At 42.1% G+C, this 21,353-nt stretch overlaps 2 non-coding genes across 2 annotated transcripts; both read left to right on the forward strand.

Moving 5' to 3' along the window:
- The first annotated feature begins 18,477 nt into the window (after window positions 1-18,477).
- On the forward strand, window positions 18,478-18,549 carry TRNAC-GCA (transfer RNA cysteine (anticodon GCA)). Its single transcript has one exon. It is a non-coding gene; the product is annotated as a tRNA-Cys (tRNA).
- A 2,603-nt stretch (window positions 18,550-21,152) lies between these two features.
- On the forward strand, window positions 21,153-21,224 carry TRNAC-GCA (transfer RNA cysteine (anticodon GCA)). The gene has a single exon. It is a non-coding gene; the product is annotated as a tRNA-Cys (tRNA).
- Window positions 21,225-21,353: the final 129 nt, after the last annotated feature.

Genomic DNA, 21,353 nt, shown 5'->3' on the forward strand with positions numbered 1-21,353 from the left:
CATTTGCCTGGGACTGATATGTGTGAGGCTCTTTTCTCTGGACAGGAAGTAACTATGTAGTCAGCCCAGGAGACTGAACATGTGCTACTAAGTGGGTCTCCTCACGACCATGCTCAGGAAAAGAGTATGAAAGGTTTTCTGTATCCGAGAGTGGACTTTTTGGGTGATGATAGACTGGAGGATTTAGGTGACAGTAGATTAGGGAAGGTAACCCTCCTGTGACCCAGGCTAGGGTTGGCTGGAGGCTGAGGACAGACTTGGACAGCCTGGCACTTCAGTGCTGATTAGAAGGAAGTGCTGTGCTACTGGGTATTTACCCCAAAGATACAGACATAGTGAAGAGAAGGGCCATATGCACCCCATGTTCATAGCAGCATTGTCCACAATAGCTAAATTGTGGAAGGAGCCAAGATGCCCTTCAACAGATGACTGGATTAAGAAGATGTGGTCCATATATACAATGGAATATTACTCAGCCATCAGAAAGAACGATTACCCAACATTTGCAGCAACATGGATGGGACTGGAGGAGATTATGCTAAGTGAAATAAGTCAAGCAGAGAAAGACAATGATCATATGGTTTCACTCATTTGTGGAACATAAGGAATAGCAGGGAGATCGGTAGGAGAAGGAAGGGAAGAATGAAGGGGGGGTAAACAGAAGGGGGAATGAACCACGAGAGAGTGTGAACTCTGGGAAACAAACTGAGGGTTTCAGAGGGGAGGGGGGTGGGGGCATGGGCTAGCCCAGTGACAGGTATTAAGGAGGGCACATATTGCATGGAACACTGGGTGTTATATGCAAACAATGAAGCATGGAACACTACATCAAAAACTAAGGATGTACTGTATGGTGACTAACATAACATAATAAAGAATCTTAAAAAAAGAAAAGTAATAAAACTGTAAAAAATAAGTAAATAAAATTAAAAAAAAAAAAAAGGAAGTGCTGTGGATGATGGAGGGGGGAGGGACAGAAATGACCAGGGAATGGGAAGACTCTGGCTTGGGATACCTGTTTTCAAAGGATCACCTTTGAGACACTTTCTCCTCCAACTTCCGGAGCTCCAAATAAACCATCTGACTTGTGATGTGAAAACCCACATCACACAACTTATGATCCTCAGCAACAACTGGGACCACTGGTCCCACAGGACCACTGCCAATGCAATTTATATTCTTGGGGTTTCCAGTTTGAGGAGGCAATAACTGTAGGACAGAACAAAAAGTCTCCATGGGTGCTAATTATACCCCTCACGGAAACTCTCTCATTATCTGAGGCATGGGCAATGGACCAACAGTATTAACAACATCGGGGAAATGGTTAGAAATGCAAATTCTCGGGCCCTCACCTCTGATCTGTGACTCAGACACTCAGGATCTCATCTTTGAGTCTTAAAGTACTCAACACTTAGCCGATCTGAAAAATACATACCCCCCCCCCCACACTAGCTTTAGTTGGGTTACTGTTTTAGAATTTGGGGGAATTTTAGGAATTTGGGGAGCATGTTTCACCCCTCTCATTTGGAGCACACAAAGGAATAGCCAATAAATTGAACAAACTTAATGCTTTTCTTTCCTCACCAACTGCCAGGGCCCTTAGTACATGAAATAAAAATAGAAGACAATTTTATAAGCAAAGAAAATCCATAGCAGGGGCGCCTGGGTGGCACAGCGGTTGATCATCTGCCTTCGGCTCAGGGCGTGATCCCGGCATTACGGGATCGAGTCCCACATCAGGCTCTTCCGCTATGAGCCTGCTTCTTCCTCTCCCACTCCCCCTGCTTGTGTTCCCTCTCTCGCTGGCTGTCTTTCTCTGTCGAATAAATAAAATCTTAAAAAAAAAAAAAAAAAAGAAAAGAAAATCCATAGCAAATTGGAAAGCTGTGGATATGACATTAAGATCAAGGTCTTGCAAAATCTATATTCTTATGAGATGTACAGATATCTTTATACAGTACATGGAAAGGGAAGAAGAAAACAGGGTGGAGCGGTGTAGGCTCCAGGGAGTCAGCACCATATGCTGCTCAGCCTGTGTACATTTCTGGCAGGCGCCTTCATTTCTCACCCTTAATAATGGTGGTTCTCACCCTGAACACAGTGGTTCTTCCAGCAGCTCTGTCTCTGACTTCCTGGTGCGCCATCATCTTCTGCTGTCTCACTTGCCGTATTTTCTCCCTCTCCCTTCATTTCCCACTTCTTTTGGTAGGATTGCCGGAACACTCCCGTCTATTCTAGATGGAGGTAGAATCCACCTTGGCCCTTCCCACCCTACTGGCTATCTCATGGCATCTCTCCCCCTCATTACCTTAGTAGCGGTCCTGATGGGAGAAAGCCATGTTCACATACCACCTATATACTTTCCTGTAGCTGAAGACTCACTTCTACTAATGCCTTTCAGGTAGGGTTGCTGGATTACCAAATAAAAATACAGGAAGTCCAGCTAAATTTGAATTTCAGATAAACAGTGAACAGTTATTTTAGTTTAAGTATGTCCCATGCAATACTTGGCAACACATTTACACTAAATATTTATTATTTATGTGAAATTAAAATTCAACTAGATGTCTTAAGTTTTATCTGGTAAGCTAACTTGCAGGGAACAGGGATTCCCACCTTGGTTGCCTAATCCAGGAGAGGCACATTCTTTTAGAAAAGAATATATTTAGTCATAAAAATAAGGACAGGCTATTTGTACACAGCTGTGCAGTGTAATAAAATAGCCACTAGTCACATATTGCTATTGAGCACCTGAAATGGGGATCGTTTGAATGGCGTATACCCAAGTTTGAAGGCTAAGTATGAAAAAGAAATATAACATTTTTATATTTTATATTCTCAATAGTTTTTTTTACATATCGCTTACTTTTGAAATGATAATTTAACATTTAGGTTAAAATGCATTTTCAAAATTAATTTTGTCTGTTTATTTTTACTTTTAAATGTGGCTACTAGAAAATTAAAAATTATATGTGTACCAATTTACATTCCCAGCAATGGTGCACGAGGGTCTGCTTTTCTCCACATCCTCACCAACACTTGGAGGGAATGTAAAATCGTACAGCCACTGTAGAAAGCGGTATGGCGTTTCCTCAAAAAAATAAAGATAGAAATACCATATGATCCAGCATGTTCACTACTGGGTATTTACCCAAAGAAAACAAAAACTCTGATTTGAAAAAACATATGCTCATCTGTATTTATGGCAACATTATGTACTATAGCCAAGATATGGAATCAGTCCAAGTGTCCATCAATGGATGAATGGTTAAAGAAGTTGTGGAATATATAGACAGTGGAATATTACTCAGCCATAAAAAGAATAAAATCTTGCCATTTGCAACAACATGGATGCAGCTAGAGGGTATTATACTAGGTGAAATAAGTCTTAAAAGATTTCATTATATTACTGAAATATATATATTATTTCAAATAAAACATATGAGCAAACAAAAAAAGCAGAAACAGACTTACAAATATAGAGAACAGAATGGTGGTTGCCAGAGGGGAGGGAGTTGGAGAAATGGGCGAAATAGGTAAAGGGGATTACGAGGTACACACTTTCAGTTCCAAAACATGTAAGTCATGGAATGAAAAGTACAGGATAGAATGTAGCCAATAATGTTGTAATAATGTTGTATGGTTATAGATGGTAACTACACTTACTGTGGTGAGCACTAAGTAATGGATGGAATTGTTGAGTCACTATGTTATACACCTGAAACTAACATCACATTACACGTCAACTATACTTCAATAATAAAAAACTTATATATGTAGCTCACATTGGAGGTCTCAGTTATGTTTCCAATGGACAGTGCTGGCCTGGAGCGGAAGCCACGTCAGGGAGACCTAATGGCCACGAGGCCATGAGGCAGATGCTCCCATGCCTAGGAGTTAGAGTCTCCTCATTACAGGCATATTGCGGCTGACACAGTTGGGGGTGTACCCAATCCTTGAGTATGTATGCACAAAATTTTCATTGTTTTTATTTTCTGGTCTGGTGACAGCTTGGTGATTTTTGAATGATTGAAGAAAAAGAGAGTCAGGGCTGATGTTTGCTATTCTGCACATTTGGCAGTTGAGTTATGACATTAGATTGAAACATGGTGGGAGGCAGGAGGGGGTACTGAAGGAGGGGGCGAGCTGGGAAAGATCCTGGCTCCTGGAAGCTGCGCCAAGTTGTTCTTTTTCACTTCTTTTTCTTTCTTTGGTTTTATGATTGCAAACTGGCGGTGGCAGGACAGCTCTGACTATATTTGTTAGAAGCAGATGTCCGTGTTAATTTAAGATTTTTGAGATTGAAAACCATAGAGAGTGGCACTATGAAATAATGGAAGAGGCAAATGAAAATTTTGTCAGCCAAATCTCTACAAGTCTCCTGACTTCTGCAAACTGTTTACAGAACTGGTTTCTGAAATTGGGACATCTTTTTATAACTGAAATATTTTAGGGTTTCGAAGTTTAGATCTAGGACGTAAATTCTCCTTGATCTGCCACTCCCTTTCTCCCCTTCTGAAGTTCCTGGAAAGTAAAGAAACATTAGTGAAAGCAAAGCAAAGCAAACTTTAGACCTTATGGGAGCCAGGGGCTTGCTTGGTCTATGGTAAATGCACCCGATCTCTACCAAGTTCCATTTAGAATCTGTATGCCGACCATGTCAAAGTGAAGAATCAGTTCTTGGCTGCAGGATTTGCCATCTGTCAATTTCCATTTTTTGCTCCTAATCTTCACCACCCACGGCCTGGGTTGCTGCATTGCCCTCCACAGATGCTTTGTCACCTGGTTTTAGGATATGACATCCACAATCTCAGGCCAGTGAAGAGGAGTTGCTGCCACATCCCTTCTCAGCTGGCAGTCTGGTGACTCTGCTGGTGATTTCGCAGAATCCTGCGGCCCTCTCCCCTGTGGCAGGCCTTCTTGTTGGCATTACCGTCATTATTTGGGGGACTCCTGTAGTACATGCGTAACACGTGGCTTTTCAGTAAGAGGAAATCTGATGGCATTGGCTGGCAGAGTGAGGCAGGGAACAGAGACACCGGGGCTGTGTGCCAGATGCCATTTTGGGAGAAGGAGAACTCTCAGTTCCTTTAAGCCTTGAGATCTCAGACCCAAAGGAAACTGGGGCTGGGTGTGTAGGAGCAGGGGTAGGCACTGAGCAGGAGATTTGACTGCGGGGGTTAGTGCCGCTGGCTGCACTCTCTCCCTCACTGGGCATCGTGGCTTGCCTAGACAGGGGTCTGAGGATTGGTACCCGGCTTGGAGCTCTGCCAAGTGAAGCTGGAGATTTGCCAGAAACGTATCAATCACTGGTCTTTGGTCCTTGTCCTAGACCAATGAGAGACCAGAAATGTAAGGCGACGTCTTAGATGGAGGTGCCAGGACAGATAAGAACAAACAAAACACTCAGGCATGTTGGGATTCGCTCACCAGACCATATTGCCAAATTCAACTATTAGACTTTGATTTCATTTTCCTTATTTACTGCCTCGTCATGTTAAGCACTTACCATTATGTTTGTACTCTCTTGGGTTTTATCCATAAGGCACTGACCCTGCCAATCAGAGCAGATGAGGGAAGGATGGGGTCTGGATCATACGTGGTGATGGTGGCGGGGGATAGTCAGTGAGGGAGAAAAGGAACAGGACACAAGGGCATTGCTGTCTCTAGTCCTGGTTGAGGCATAGAGTGGTAGAATGCCCCAACAGCTCTAGCAATGACAGGAAATGCAGGCAGGTTGTTCCACTTAAGTATTGCTACGTGATAAACCATCCCAAAGTGAATGTGCAAAACAACAGCTGTTTATTACACTTCTGAAGGGCATGATAGAGATAGTTTGTCTCTGCCTTGCATCATCTGGGGCCTCAGCTGGGAAGACTTGAGGTCTGGGGATGACTTGCCAGCTAGGACTAGAATGATCTAAAGACTTTTTCACTCACATGTCTTATTGCTGGACTTTAGCTGAGGCTGTTGGCCGAATACCTGTACATGATCTTTCCAGGTGGCAGCTTGGGCTTCTTCCCAGCATGGTAGCTAGGATCCAAGAGCTAGAATCCCAAGGAAAACAGGTGGAAGCTGCATGTCCCTTTCTGACCTCATCTCAGAAGTCCTACATTACTTCTGCCATCCTTTGTGGGCTGTAGAAATCCCGACTGGTCAGAATCAAGTGAAGGGGACTACTTGTCAAGGGGAGGAGTGATGAAGAATTTTGGGGTCTTGTTTTAAAATATGTTTTAAAAAATAATCTATCCCCTGACCATAATTGTTTACATTCTTCCCGCATGCAAAATACATTTGCTCCTTCCAAGTCCCTACAAAAGTCTCATCCCATTATGAAATCAAGCTCAGCCTTAAGGTGCAAGTGCAAATGAGGCCCCGTGGGTGTGGCTTCCCAAATCCTTCTAGTTGCCTACCATCCTTCTCAATCTGAAGACCTGTGAACTAAAGAGATTGACATGTGTTCCACTATGATGGGACAGGCACAGGATAGCCACTCCCATTCAAAAAAGAGGGGAAACAGGAGGCACACAACAGCCCCTGGTCTACGGCAAATCTAGAATCTAGCAAGGTGGACGTGACTAATTCCCTGTTAGGACTCAGTGCTACCATCAATGATTTTCTATGCGTCTTGACTCTGCCTTCTGGGCTCTTAGCTTTGCCCTCTGAGTTATCTTTCTTTGGCCACAAGAAATGGACTCATAAGCAATGCCAGGAGGTTTGGGAAGGGAGGCAGCCACGTACCTGGGTCACCTGTCCATAGCGGGCAGAGTTCTGGCCCCTGGGTTTGGTTCTGGAGCAGGCAACTGATCATCGCTGGGCAGAGACTGGTGATAAAGTGAGATATATAGCTCCCAGTCCTTGAGGTGGAGAGGACTAGACAGAAGTTAGATTCTGATGTCCCTCACACAAAGTGGGACCTGGGTCTAGGTCTGCATTAGTGCAGGTAGCTTGGAGGACCCAGGTAGATGGGGCAGGTTTCCTTAAAAATAAAGACTAAACCTCTTTCAATCCATGTGAAGTTGGTCAAGTCAGAAAAAACTTTATGCTTGTTTTTTTTTTTCCCCAGCCAAATTCACTTCCCAGAAGTCAATCAAGGCCATTTGAAAACTGTATTTTTCCCAGCAATCTTAAATAATGCATTAACTTCCTTTTCCCAGGGGACGTAATCAAGGCGTTTTAACCTATAGTAGTTTTCTTTCAGGGCTACTGGAATATTTCAATTATTTCTTTACAGTTTATATTTCACACACTTCCAAATAGGATTGAGGCAGTATGCATTTGAAAAACAAGACTATCAAAATAAAATAAAAATCGTGCAAATAAGTATGCTAAAAACCATGTGAATAAATAGGCTAAAAACTAGAATTAATTGAGTTACAGTGATTGAATACTAAATTTACTCTGAGTTGCATTCTGAAATATGCTTTTATATGGCTGTGTCTATGGTTTGGTACGTCTTTGAAAATGTACCCAAGTCTAAATATTTGCTTCTGGGAATATTTACTTCCAGCTCCTTTAAAGATGAAGCTTCTCTTAGTGTATATGGAGTGTTATTTAGAAGATGTATTTTGAATGGCATGTTTGAAGTTGGAGGGGTCTTGAGAGATCAATTCCAGTTCTTTTTTTTTTTTTCCCCACTCATTACTTACCCATTATGGGTTTAAAAAAATTTTTTTTAATAATATTTTTTTATTATATTATGTTAGTCACCATACAGTACATCCCTAGTTTTTGATGTAAAGTTCCATGATTCATTACTTGAGTATAACACCCAGTGCGCCATGCAATACATGCCCTCCTTAATATTCATCACCATCCTATCCCATTCCCCCACCCCCCTCCCCTCTGAAGCCTTCAGTTTGTTTCCCAGAGTCCATAGTCTCTCATGGTTCATTCCCCCTTCTGTTTACCCCCTTCTTTTTCCCTTTCTTCTCCTACCGATCTTCCTACTTCTTATGTTCCATAAATGAGTGAAACCATATAATTGTCTTTCTCTGCTTGACTTATTTCGCTTAGCATTATCTCCTCCAGTCCCGTCCATGTTGCTGCAAATGTTGAGAAATCGTTCTTTTTGATGGCTGAGTAATATTCCATTGTATCTATGGACCACATCTTCTTAATCCAGTCATCTGTTGAAGGGCTTCGCAGATCCTTCCACGATTTAGCTATTGTGGACAATGCTGCTATGAACACTGGGGTGCATATGGCACTTCTCTTCACTACATCTGTATCTTTGGGGTAAATACCCAGTAGTGCAATTGCTGCATCATAGGGTAGCTCAATTTTTAACTTTTTAAGGGACCTCCACACTGTTTTCCACAGTGGCTGTACCAACTTGCATTCCCACCAACAATGTAAGAGGGGTCCCCTTTCTCCACATCCTCTCCAACATTTGTTGTTTCTTGCCTTGTCAATTTTTGCCATTCTAACTGGCATAAGGTGGTATCTCAATGTGGTTTTGATTTGAATTTCCCTGATGGCTAATGATTTTGAATATTTTTCATGTGTCTGTTAGCCATTTGTATGTCTTCATTGGAAAAGTGTCTGTTCATATCTTCTGCCCATTTTATGATTTATTTGTTTCTTGTGTATTGAGTTTGAGAAGTTCTTTGTAGATCTTGGATACCAGTCTTTTATCTGTAGTGTCATTTGCAAATTATCTTCTCCCATTCCATGGGCTGCCTTAGTTTTTTGACTGTTTCCTTGGCTGTGCAGAAGCTTTTTATCTTAATGAAGTCCCACAAATTAATTTTTTGTTTTGTTTCTCTTGGCTTTGGAGATGTGTCATGAAAAAAGTTGCTGTGGCCGATGTCAAAGAGGTTGCAGTCTATGTTCTCCTCTAGGATTTTGATGGATTCGTGTCTCACATCGAGGTCTTTCATCCATTTGGAGTTTATCTTTGTGTATGGTGTGAGAAAGTGGTCAAGTTTCATTCTTTTGCAGGTAGCTGTTCAATTTTCCCAGCACCATTTATTGAAGAGACTTCCTTTTTTCCACTGGTTGTTTTTTCCTGCTTTGTCAAAGATTAGTTGCCCAAAGAGCCAAGGGTCCATTTCTGGGTTCTCTATTCTGTTCCATTGGTCTATGTGTCTGTTTTTGTGCCAGTACCATGCTGTCTTTGTGATCACAGCTTTGTAGTATAGCTTGAAATCCGGCAACGTGATGACCCCAGCTTTGTTTTTCGTTTTCAACAATTTCTTGGCGTTTTGGGGCCTTTTGTGGTTCCACACAAATTTAAGGGCTGTTTGTTCCAGTTCTTTGAAAAATGTCATTGGTATTTTGATCGAGATAGCATTGAAAGTGTAGATTGCTCCGGGTAGCATAGACATTTTAACTATGTTTATTCTTCTGATCCATGAGCATGAAATATTTTTCCATCTTTTTGTGTCTTCTTCAATGTCTTTCAAGAGTGATTTGTAGTTTCTAGAATATAGATCCTTTACGTCTCTGGTTAATTCCGAGATAACGTATGATTTTTGGTGCTATTTTAAATGGAATGGATTCCCTAATTTCTCTTTCTTCAGTCTCATTGTTCGTGTATAGAAATGCAACTGATTTCTGAGCATTGATTTTGTATCCCGCCACATTACTGAATTGCTCTATAAGTTCTAGTAGTTTGGGGGTGGAGTATTTGCAGCAAGAAATTAGGATTTGATATATACACAGAGCTGATTTCAGATATAAAGTGACTCTAAACAGACATGAACCAACAGGTAAAGGTAAAGGTACGACTAGGAAGAGAGATCTCAAGGGAGGCCAGAAGCTATTCTGGGTGCTGCTCACAGTGAGGTTCCAGAGAAAATGACAGATTGAAGTTTCCATCCCACTTTCTTTTTGGCCATCCAATGGGAGAATGCCATTATAAAGAATGATTTGGTCCGACCAAAGAATTTCAGCTTCCATGTGTCGTTTGCTGACTTATGTCCTCCAGTAAATAAGACTGAATCAGAACCATATATGTGAGATAGAGGATTTATTATAGAGGTGAGACTTTATGCAGTTGTAGGAGCTGATTGAGCATTATACATAAGTCTGGTGCCCTGGGTCTGGTGCTGGGCCTAAGGTCGATGAGGCCAGCACTCGAAGAGGGAAGACAGAAATGAAGTGGGGAAGAGAAAGGACAAGCTGGAGCCCCCATCAGTCTCTCAATGTCTCCGAACCTCCAATTTCAGTGAGGTGGGTGAGCTGGTGGCACGTTTCACCCCAAAACTGCTCTTATGAGGATTCAAGGAAGCTAAGGAGGCGGTCCAGCAGGAAGTGGACAGAGCTGTGGGCCTGGGACTGCCCAAAGCCAACAAAGTGGGCCCAGAAATCAGTGCATATGAGTGAACCACGACAGCACCTGCCCTAGCTTCCTCTGTCTCAGTATAAACACTTCCCTCCACCTTCAGGTCTCCTGCACACTCTCCTGTGCGTGCAGCCCTAGCCCAGAACCATGCAGAGAAAGGAATTCTGGGAGGTGTAGTTCCAGCTTAGCTCAGTTGATTTCATTCAAGCAATCACATCTATGAATTAAATTATTCTCCGTATCCTCCCAATAATCGTATATTCATTGTGCTAGCCAATCAATTGGCAAGTTGGTTATTTTTGTTTTATTTAATTAAAGAATTTTTTTTTTATTGTGGTAGAGTTGACACATGATGTTACATTAGTTTTAGGTGTATAGTGTAGTGATTCAACAACTCTGTATGTTCTGCTATGCTCACCACAAGTGTAGCTGCCATCTGTCACCATGCGATGCTGTTATGATATCATTGATTATATTCCCAATGCTGTGGCTTTGATCCCCATGACTTATTCATTCCAATAACTGGAAGCCTGTGTCTCCTTTCCCTTTCACCCATTTTGCCCATCCTTGTACCCTGTTCCCTCTGGCCTCTTAATAATGAGTCTGTTCCTGCTTTTTTTGTGTGTTCATTTGTTTTGTTTTTTAGATTCGTATTGTCTTTTTCTGTCTGACTTATTTCACTAAACATAATACTCTCTAGTTTCATCCATTTTGTCACAAATAACAGGATCTAATCTTTTTATGGCCAATATTCCATTGTATATATATGTACCACATCTTCTTTATCCATTCATCTATCGATGGACACTTGGGCTCCTTCCATATCTTGGCTGTTGTAAATAATGCTGTAATAAACATAGGGGTGCATATATCTTTTTGAATTAGTGTTTTTGTTTTCTTTGTGTAAATATCCAGTAGTGGAATTACTATTATTATTATTATTATTATTAATAGTTAAAGATTTATTTATTTATTTTAGAGAGAGAGGGAGAGTGAAAGCAAGTGGGTGAAGGGGCAGAGGGAGAGAGTCTTCAAGCTGACTCCCTGCTGAGCACAGAGCCTGATGCCGGGCTGTATCCTACCACCCATGAGATCGTGATCTGAGCTAAAACCAAGAGTCGAGCACTTAACTGACTGAGCCACCCAGGCATTCTCAGTAGTGGAATTATTGAAAGTATGGCATTTCTATTTTTAATTTTTTGAGGAACCTCCATATTCTTTTCCACAGTGGCTGCACCAGTTTGCATTCCCACCAACAGTTCACAAGGGTTCCTTTTTCTCCACATTCTCAACAACACTTGTTATTTCTTGTCTTTTTGATTCTAGCCATTCTGACAGGTGTGGAGGTGATATCTCCTTGTAGTTTTGATTTGTATTTCCCTGATGCTGAGTGGTGTTGAGCATCTTTTCATGTGTCTGTTGGCCATTTGGATGTCTTCTTTGGAGAAATGTTTATTCAGTTCCTCCATCCATTTTAAAATCAGATTACTTGTTTTTGTGGTTTTTTTTTTTTTTTTTTTTTTGGTGTTGACTTGAATAAGTTCTTTATTTATTTGAGATATTAACCACTTATTGGATATATCATTTACAAATATCTTCTCTTATTCAGTAGATTGCCTTTTTAAAAAAATTTAATTTATTTATTTGACAGACAGCCAGCAGAGAGGGAACACAGCAGGGGGAGTGGGAGAGGGAGAAGCAGGCTTCCCGCTGAGCAGGGAGCCTGACGTGGGGCTCGATCCCAGGGCACTGGGATCAATCATGACCTGAGCTGAAGGCAGACGCTCAATGACTGAGCCACCCAGGCACCCCAATAGTAGACTGCCTTTTTTTTTTTTTTTTGATGGTTTCCTTTGCTGTGCAAAAACTATTTTGGTATAGTTCCAATAGTTTACTTTTGTTTCTGTTTCCCTGGCCTGAGGAGGAATATCTAGAAAAATATTGCTAAGGCTGATGTCAAAGAGATTACTGCCAGGTTGGCTATTTTTGGAAGATTTTTTAGGAAAACTTAGAGAGGGGCAAAATATGCCAGCCAGACAATATTTCATGAAACAAATTAGCAAAGGCATTCATAGGAGGACACAGTGCTATGGTTGTCACATAGTAACTTGTAAGAAACAAACTTTCCCATAAAGGAGGCACATCTGTATGTGAAATTTTAACTTCTGCACTGAAACACTTTGATCTGAGTAGCTTGAATGGACCTTGTAAAAGGGCCGTTGTTTCATTTAGAGAATAAATTGAACCCTGGGAGATTGAATCTAGATTGCTTTGAGTGAGAGAAAGAAAGAAGGGAAGAGAGAAGGGGAGAAGGAGACAGTGAGTGAGTTTTAAAGTAAAAAACAGCCCTTGCTGTGACCTCAGGGCTATAGCAGAACATGTGGTTTACGCTTGAAGGCTGTGGAGATGTCAACAGCAAAGCAATTACAAAAATATCATTTGGCCAATCTTCCCCATGACAATCCATGTGGGTGCCCTTTGACTGGGACATCCCCCACTCCACCCCACAATTTAATAAAACTAACATGCATCAGCCCCCAACTTTCTTTCACCTGGCTGAAGGCTTAACACACACTCGAATGACTTCCCTAGATAGGGTATGGACAGAGTAGACAATTTGAGCACAGGACAGGTGGATTTGCATGTTTGACAATGGGGCTAAATCCAGAGGCTGCTTTTTCAAGAACAGAACAGTAGGCTATAATATTGGCTTCATTTTGCTTTTTTTTGTTAAGTGGGTAATGAAAAGGGGCTAAAATAAATGATGCAGTGACCATCTGGGGAATAAAGAATACCAGGTGGTGGTACTCCCTGCTGGGAGCAGACAGAGGCATTTGGCTTAGCTACTGAGTTAGAGGAAGAATTTGTCTTGGTCTGTGAATCAGGGAAAATCTGTTCACTAAGTTGGAGGTGTGGAGTAGCTTCCCATCAAGTGATATAAGCACTAACGTATGCCTGCCATTTCTACAGTAGGCGTATGTTTGAGGGGGCTTGCTTCGTTACTCAAGTTCTTTGTAATATTAGGGCATAGGTTGTTGTTGTTGTTTCTTGAAAAAAGCACATAACATTAAATTGACCATTCTAATCATTCTTAAGGGACATAGAACATACTTAACATAAAGGGCATTAGAACATACTTAATGTTAAGTATGTTCACATTGTTGTGCAGTAGATCTCTAAAACTTCTTTATCCTGCAAAACTGAAACTCTATATCCAGTAAACATTAATTCTTTATTCCCCCAGCCCTTGACAACTATTTTTTTTTCTTTCTTTTCCTAAACCACTTTATTGAGGTATGATTGACATAAAAAACGGTATACATGTAAAATGTATACAACGCGATAACTTTGGAAAAAAGTACAGACTCATGAAACTATCACCACATTCAAGGCTATAAACATTCCTCACCTCCAAATTTCCTCTCTCTCTCTCTTTCTTTCTTTCTTTCTTTCTTTCTTTCTTTCTTTCTTTCTTTCTTTCTTTCTTTCTCTCTCTCTCTCTCTCTCTCTCTCTCTCTCTCTCATATCTATCTTAATAGATTTTTTTCTTCTGTGGTAAGAGCACTTAACATAAGACCTACCCTCTTAGCGAATTTTTAAGTATACAATACAATATTGTCAACTCTTGGCCCTATGTTGTACTGTAGATCTCCGGAACTTACTCATCTGGCTTAACTGAAACTTTGTATCCTCTCCCTGGCATTGCCCCATTTCTCCCTCCACTCAGATCCTGGTAACCACTATTCTGTGTACTCTCTAGTTCTATGAGTTTGGCTCTTGTACATTTCTCATAAAAACATATCATGCATTGTTTGTCATCCTGTGTCTGGCTTATCTCACTTTGTATAAACTCCTCCAGGCTGATCCATCTTGTCACAAATGGTAGGATTTCCTTCTTTTTCAAGGCTAAATAATATTCCATTGTACATTTATTCCACATTTCCTTTATTCATTCATCTGTTGGTGGACAGTTGTGTTGCTTCTACTTCTTGGCTATTGTGAATGATGCTGCGGGGAACACAGGTGTGCAGATATCTCTTTGCTATTCTTCTTTGAATTTTTCTGGAATATGTACGAGAAGTAGTATTGCTGGATCATAGGGTAGTTCTATTTTTAAATTTTTGAAGAACCACCATACTGCTTTCCACAGTGGCTACACCATTTTATATTCCCACCAACAGTGCACAAGGGTTCCAATTTTTCGTCAACCTCGCTAACGCTTGTTATGCTCTGTTCTTTTGATAGTGGCCATCCTAAGGGGTGTAAGGTGATAGCTCATTGTGGTTTCGGTTTGCATTTTTCTTATGGTTAGTGATGTTGAGCATCTTTTCCTAGACCATAGGTATTTATAAAGACAAAAATCTAGTGTGAAATAAAATGAGGAAAAATTAGGGTAGTAAGGCTGATGGTAAATCTTGTGTCCACAGTAACATATTCCCTTTCTTTTTAATCAGGTTTTTTTCTGCCATTTTTGGGCCATATTGTACTTTTGACCTAGTCTCCCCACTAGAAGCTGAATTTTGAATTTGTGAGTCATACATTGCTGGGATTGGAAAAGATGAAGGAGATCTAATGGCAACAACCCCATTTTCCAGTCAGGAAACCTGAGGATGAAAAAGTGAAAAAGAATTCAACTGAGAAGGAATATAAGGGGGGAAATCCTTAATATAAGGGGAAAGAGCCTCTGATTACTGAAACTTAAATTCTAATTCATTCCCATTATGAAATAGTCCTGTGGGATCTGGAAATATTGGGAAGACTCAGTTTCCAAAACTCTGTGGTCGAGCATATTTTGAATAATTGCCCCAGTTTTCATGAGGTTTCTGAAAGATGTTTTGTGCTGTCATCTCCTCCTCTTTTGTAGCCCTGATGTAAATCTTTGAGTGATGGGTCTTGGAGCTCGGTTAGATTCGTTGGCTTGTATACCTTATAATTAAAACACATACTAAGTTTTACTTATGTTTTGACAATGAGAGCCAGTTCACATGTATGACATGATGAGAAAGGGAAGAGAAGTTAGGAATACAACAGCAGATAAGTTCAACCATCATTCCTGATCCCCTAGCTTGTAGATAGGACTTGTGGTGGTGTTCTGCACCTCTTGGGGTATATGAAACTCGACAAATAGGAACAGTATCCTCAAGGCCAGTGCAGGCCCAACTGTTCTTCCCAGAGTTTGCTGTGTGTGTTAAGGTTCTCCTGAGAAACAGAACCAACAGATATATAAATAGATTTATTATGGAGGCTGAAAAGTCCCAAGATCTGTGGTCACCAAGCAGAAGACACAAAGAGCTGATGAGTAGTTCCAGTCTGAGTCCAAAGACCTGAGACTGGATGGTGTGAGTACCAGGAGGAAAGACAGCAGGCTCAAGCCCCAGGAGCTGATATTTCTATTTGATTCTGAAGGCAGGAAAAGACTAATGTCCTAGCTCAAAGAAGTCAGGCAGGAGGAGGTCCCTATTACTTTTTTTTCTATTCGGGCCTTCAGTGGATGGGATGAGATCCATTCACAAAGGGAGAATCCATCTGCTTTATTCGATCTCCAATCGAATGTTAATCTTGTACAGACTTGTACAGACACACCGAGAATAATGTTTGGTGAAATGTCTAGGCACTCTAAAACTGTCACACTGTGGCTACCTCTGAGAGTTTCCAAGATGACTTTGGGGACACATGGACAAATTTACCAATTTGGGTAAGGTATTTACCTTCACCGTGCCTCCATTTCCTCATTGTAAAGGTGGTAACAGTTCCTCTCTCACTGGGTTGTTTTAAGGATTAAGTGAGTTAATGTTTGTGAAGTGCTTAGAACCATGCATGGCAAATTATAAGTGCAACATGTGTTTAATACAATTTTAACATATTTCAACAGCTTTGTATTTATTTTGATGTGTAGTAGAAGGAGATACAAGTGGCATGATTTCAAGGATATTTTTGCTTAGGATGAGGCAAAATAAAAAAACGGTAGGTTGATTACAAGACAAATAGTAAGTAAGTACCGGTATGTAGCCCTTGTGATAGGGAAAGTGAATGATTCAGTTTGGGAAATACTGTGGACAACAAAGAAATAAGATAATATGTAGGGTAACCAATGAAACCCAACATAGTTTCCTGGGGGAATTCATGGGACGCAGGACCTTCAGTGCTGAAACCAGGAGAATCCACTGCAAATCAGGATGTTTAGTCTACTTATATGTAATGTGGAATTGTATAACATTTCTGGACATTAGAGACCATTTGGAGCTCCATTTTCCTTTTCAACTAATGAACTCTTGAGCTGGGTTAGAAGCAGCAACTGGTTCACAAGTAGATTCTCATAAAATTTCGACAGAGCAAGTGGGATTTGGATCATATGAGGACAGTGAAGTTGGCTGATACATCTGAGAGACAGTTTTCTTTGACAGCACCAATAAAGTAATCAATAAGAGAGAACGGGTCAGCACCAAATGAACAGTTTTTTCCTCTTCTCTTCTTTATCTAAATCATGTGATTACCTCTTCTTTCTCACAAAAATCCTGTGCTTTCCCCACAGGAGTAGGACCCTTTTCTGACTACTCCATCCTGAATCTGTGTGTACCAAATTGCAATTCTGACACCCCTGATAAAGGCCTGTGTTCTTTTTCAGTTTCCCCTCTTTTCTCAGTTGACAGTAAGTTTGATATTTATCCCACAAATAGTCACACATTATTCCTGAAGGCGGGGGTGGGGGGGGGGCTCCAAGGAGCTGGTAGTAGGAGGAACCTTGGTTCTGATCCTGCTTTGATATGCCTGTGACTTATTTATTTATTAATTATTTATTTTTTAAAAGATTCCCATCCATTTATTTGCGAGAGAGAGAGAGCTGGGGGAGGAGCAGAGAGAGAGAGAATCTCAAGCATACTCCTTGATGAACTTGGAGCCCAATGCCGGGCTTGATCCCAGGACCCCGGGATCATGACCTGAGCTGAAATCAAGAGTCGGACGCTTAACCAACTGAGCCACCCAGATATCTCTGTGACTTTAAAAAAGGGTCTTCAGCTCCCTCCATCTGTTTCTTGGCAAAACAAGTGGTTGGAATAAATGATCTCCAAGTCCCTCCCAGTGTTGGTTCTTAGGTATGAAGCACACACTACATCTGCTGCTGCTAAAATCTCAACTCCACTGATGTTCCAGGTGAGAAAAAAACAGTGAGCAAAGCATGCATTGTGATTCTTTTCTGGGATCTCAAATCCAGCCTGGAGCAGAGGAGAAAAAGAATGGAATGGAGTTTCTCCCCTCTCCTGAACTCCCAACCAATCATAACATTGACACAAAATGACCAGCCCAAACTTAGGATCCTTTGAAAAGACCTGAAAAATGTATGTGGTCTGGGAAATCAGCAGAGGAGAGACTTCTCAATAGGTTCAAACATGCAAGATTTCCATAAGAAGGACTTGAACAGTTTATTAGGGTGAGAGATGTCTTTATATAAAGCCACAAAATATAGGTGGCTTTAATTGCAATTGTGTTTGGAAGTTGAAAAGGAATCTTTGGTGGTAGGCAGGACCAGGATAAATAATTTGCTTAATTGATTAAAGGCTGTTGTTTGGAGCCTTGTTTCTCTTCATTCAGTGACCTTTTGGAGTTAACAATATTCCAAGTTCCAGGCAAGTTATGTTACATAAGAATGTAACTCACTGACCATCTGTTTTTGTAAGATTAAAATCATCTTACAGTTATGGCTTGGAAAAGCTATCTCACACCAAACGTTATTTATACATATTTTTTCCAGGATCAATTTAATGTAACAAATATCTATTGAGGGCCAGTTATGAGCTCAGTTCTGTGAAGTCATGAAAAGGAATGAGAATCTCAGTTGCTAGGAGTCCTGGCTATAAAGGAAGTGTGACAGGAATCCAGTCATCGTCATTATATTGATGTTGCCATTTGTGGAAACCCTGATGATTTTTACCTGGCACTGAAAGTTGCTTTATGTGAGACAGGGTGGGCAGACAGGCTCTGGGTATTGGGAAGTCTAAGGAGAGTTTCTGGGCTCTGAGAGCTTAGTTCTCAGGAGTCCTGTCTTTTTTCATAATAAACTTCTAAGGCTTGTAATGCCCAGACTCCTTCCAGGCAGCGTTCTCTCTAATTATAGCTCCCCTGAGTCATTGGAGGTTTTAGAACCAGAGAGTGGAGAGAGAGATAGACTATAAAAACAAGCTTCTATCACTGGGGGTATAGCTCAGGGGTAGAGCATTTGACTGCAGATCAAGAGGTCCCTGGTTCAAATCCAGGTGCCCCCTGTACACTGGAGTTTTTGCTTCAGAAGAATATGGAGTGACTTTGGCTCTATTATTTTCTGTAGCCCACGGCCGAATAATAACTAATGTCCTTTGTGTATATGCCAGGCACCAATCTGAATTCTTTGCATCAATTATCTCCTCTATTTCCCTCCAAAATTTTACAAGATACAGACCATACCATCAGTGTCTTCATTTTGCATGAGGAGACAGACAGACTTGGAGACGCTCAGTAATTAGCTAATGGTCAAAAATCTACAAAGAGAAGGTCTAGGATTTGGACTCACAACACACATCCTCAATGACTTCATGATGCTCCTTGTACCATTCCAGTGTTAAAAGTTTTGTGACAAAATTCCACGTAGTAATGCTCCCAAGGTGCCAAGATTGTCCATCCGGTTTTAGAAACTTTGGCTGCAGGGTCAACCCAGCGGCTTAGTGACCATGCCCACACTGTGCAGTGCCCCGGGGGAAGGAAGTCTTCATTCACAGAACACTGCTAGGGCTGAGCATGAACCGGCCGAAGTTTAGGGAGTTGTGTTCTTTTCCTGCTCTAAAGCTTGAGGAATCTCTATTACCTTTCCTCCCCCCATTCCTTTCCTGCAGCCCACATGCCCAGCGTAGGTGCCTTCGCTCAGGACCCAGGTGTGGGCCAGAGGTCAGACCTGAGTCTGAGTCTAACCCCTGCCTGCAGCCCAGGCCACACTGTCTTTAGAAGAGCCTGAACAGCACACAGAGCGCCGACTAGGAGCCAGGACTGTGCAAAGTGGGGACCCAAAGGTGACTGAGGCACAGCCCCGGCCTCAGTGTGCTCTCCACCAGGAAGCAGGCCTGCAAAGTACACAGTCATAGGGGTGGGACGTGCAGGGAACTGTGCCAGGGTCGGGCATGTGGAGGAGGTGATGCCTTCCATCTAGAGGAGGGGAGGTTAAGGGAGGCTTCCTTGAGTTGCTGATGGCAAATCACAGTTTCCAAGATGAATAGTATCTCACAGGATAGAGGGTGGAGTGGAGGAAGGGGTGTGGGGAGTGGTGGCTGAGTTGCAGGTGGACAAGGCTGCCTGGGCTGAGGCTGGGGCCAGACAGATGCAGGTGGCGGCAGCTGGAGCACAAAACAAGATAGGGGAGGGTCAGAGGATAAAGTTGAAGGGGCAGGTAGGGACCCACATGGAAAGAACTCTGCCTGTCGTGCTGAGACTTGGATTTTCTCGGGAAGGCAGTTAAAGGGGCTTGACTTAGATAAACTCCGTTTTAAAGCAGGCTGCTGTGGGAGCAGCAGGGGGCGGCTGGGAGCGGTGGAGTCTGGGAGGCCATTTAGGGGGTGGTGGCACTACCAGTGTAGGGGTGGGGACGGACCTAAGTGACGCCAGAGGTAAAATCAGCAATACCCAGCAATTAGCTGGAACTGGAGAAAAGAAGGTGAGAGAAGCCCATGGTTGTAAGCGTTTTGACCAAATGATGGAGTACATGGTAGTGTCACCAACTGGGATGGGGAGGAGGCCGAGCATATGGTTAAGGAGGCAGGCCTGGCGCTGAGCCCCGAGCCTACAGTGGCATCCCGGCCTCAGTGCCTCCAAGCTGTGTGACCACTCTGTGCTTCAGTTTCCCTACCTGCGAATCAGTATGCTGATATTAATACCTGTTTTATGGCATTTTTGTAATGATCCCCTGGGAAGTTACGGGTAGAACCTTTAGGACCGTGTCTGGCACATAACAAGTGTCCAGTAAATATGAGCTGTTATTATTACAACAAAGCAAATTTAGGAAGAGGCGCAGGTTTGGGCAGGAGGTGACACGTTTGTTTTGGGCCGCACCGGGTGTGAACACTGAGGTTCCGGTAAGGCCTCAGAGGGGAGCGGCTGGGAACGGGTACCTGGGCCCTCCGAGAGCGGGTGAGCTGAAGCACCAGCTGCTGTTCGCTCCTCAGCTTCATGGAGGCGACAGGGCTCTTCAGCGAGGATGTGTTGCAATGGCAGAGATTTCTTTGGCCTTTCTTCTCAGTCTCAGGGATACACAAGATTAAAAATCCTCAGACTGAAACTGAAGGGAATTGGAATCAGAGGTGTTAAAGGTGAATTTTGGACTTTGGAATACCTTGTTGTTGTTGTTGTTGGACTGTAAACTATGACAGTTCATCCTGGATGAGGTCCTTTTTGAAGATCTGATGAAAACATACACAATATCCAGTACATACACACACACAACATTTGCCTATAATTTCAGAGTTACACCTGAACCTCCGAAGTTTCTGGATACACAGTAAAGGTTCTCTCCTGGTCCAATACTCGTTGGTGATCCGTCATACTTAAAACATTCATTGGTGTGGGGACGGGGGTAAAAACATTTATAGATGTGCCCAGAGATTTCTGGGCAGGTGGTAGTGTATTTTAAAAACTGGAAAATCATACCGAGAATTACACTGAGCTCTAGGTGCTGAGAAGAGAACAAGCATAAATGTTCTGGGAAAAGCAGGAGCTGGCGTGTGGCTGGAAGCGAATGGAGAATGAATTTAAATCCAAGAAGAATCTCAGCTGTAAAAGGTATTTATGAAGTATGATGTAACTCATAAAAGTGAAGTAAGTGTTTATGTGAAGCCTATTGCCATCAGGGGGTATAGCTCAGTGGTAGAGCATTTGACTGCAGATCAAGAGGTCCCTGGTTCAAATCCAGGTGCCCCCTTTGTGATCTTTTGCTCTTCTTGGCGGCCTCTTTAAAACACTGGGTCTAGGGTGAGGCAAGAATGTGCCTCGGGCTCAAAATTTAAGGCTGCGCTCACTCTCATGCAAGTACCTTAGCTTGTTAATTCCC

Source organism: Ursus arctos, unplaced genomic scaffold, assembly GCF_023065955.2.
Source record: "Ursus arctos isolate Adak ecotype North America unplaced genomic scaffold, UrsArc2.0 scaffold_20, whole genome shotgun sequence".
NCBI classification, from domain to species: domain Eukaryota; kingdom Metazoa; phylum Chordata; class Mammalia; order Carnivora; family Ursidae; genus Ursus; species Ursus arctos.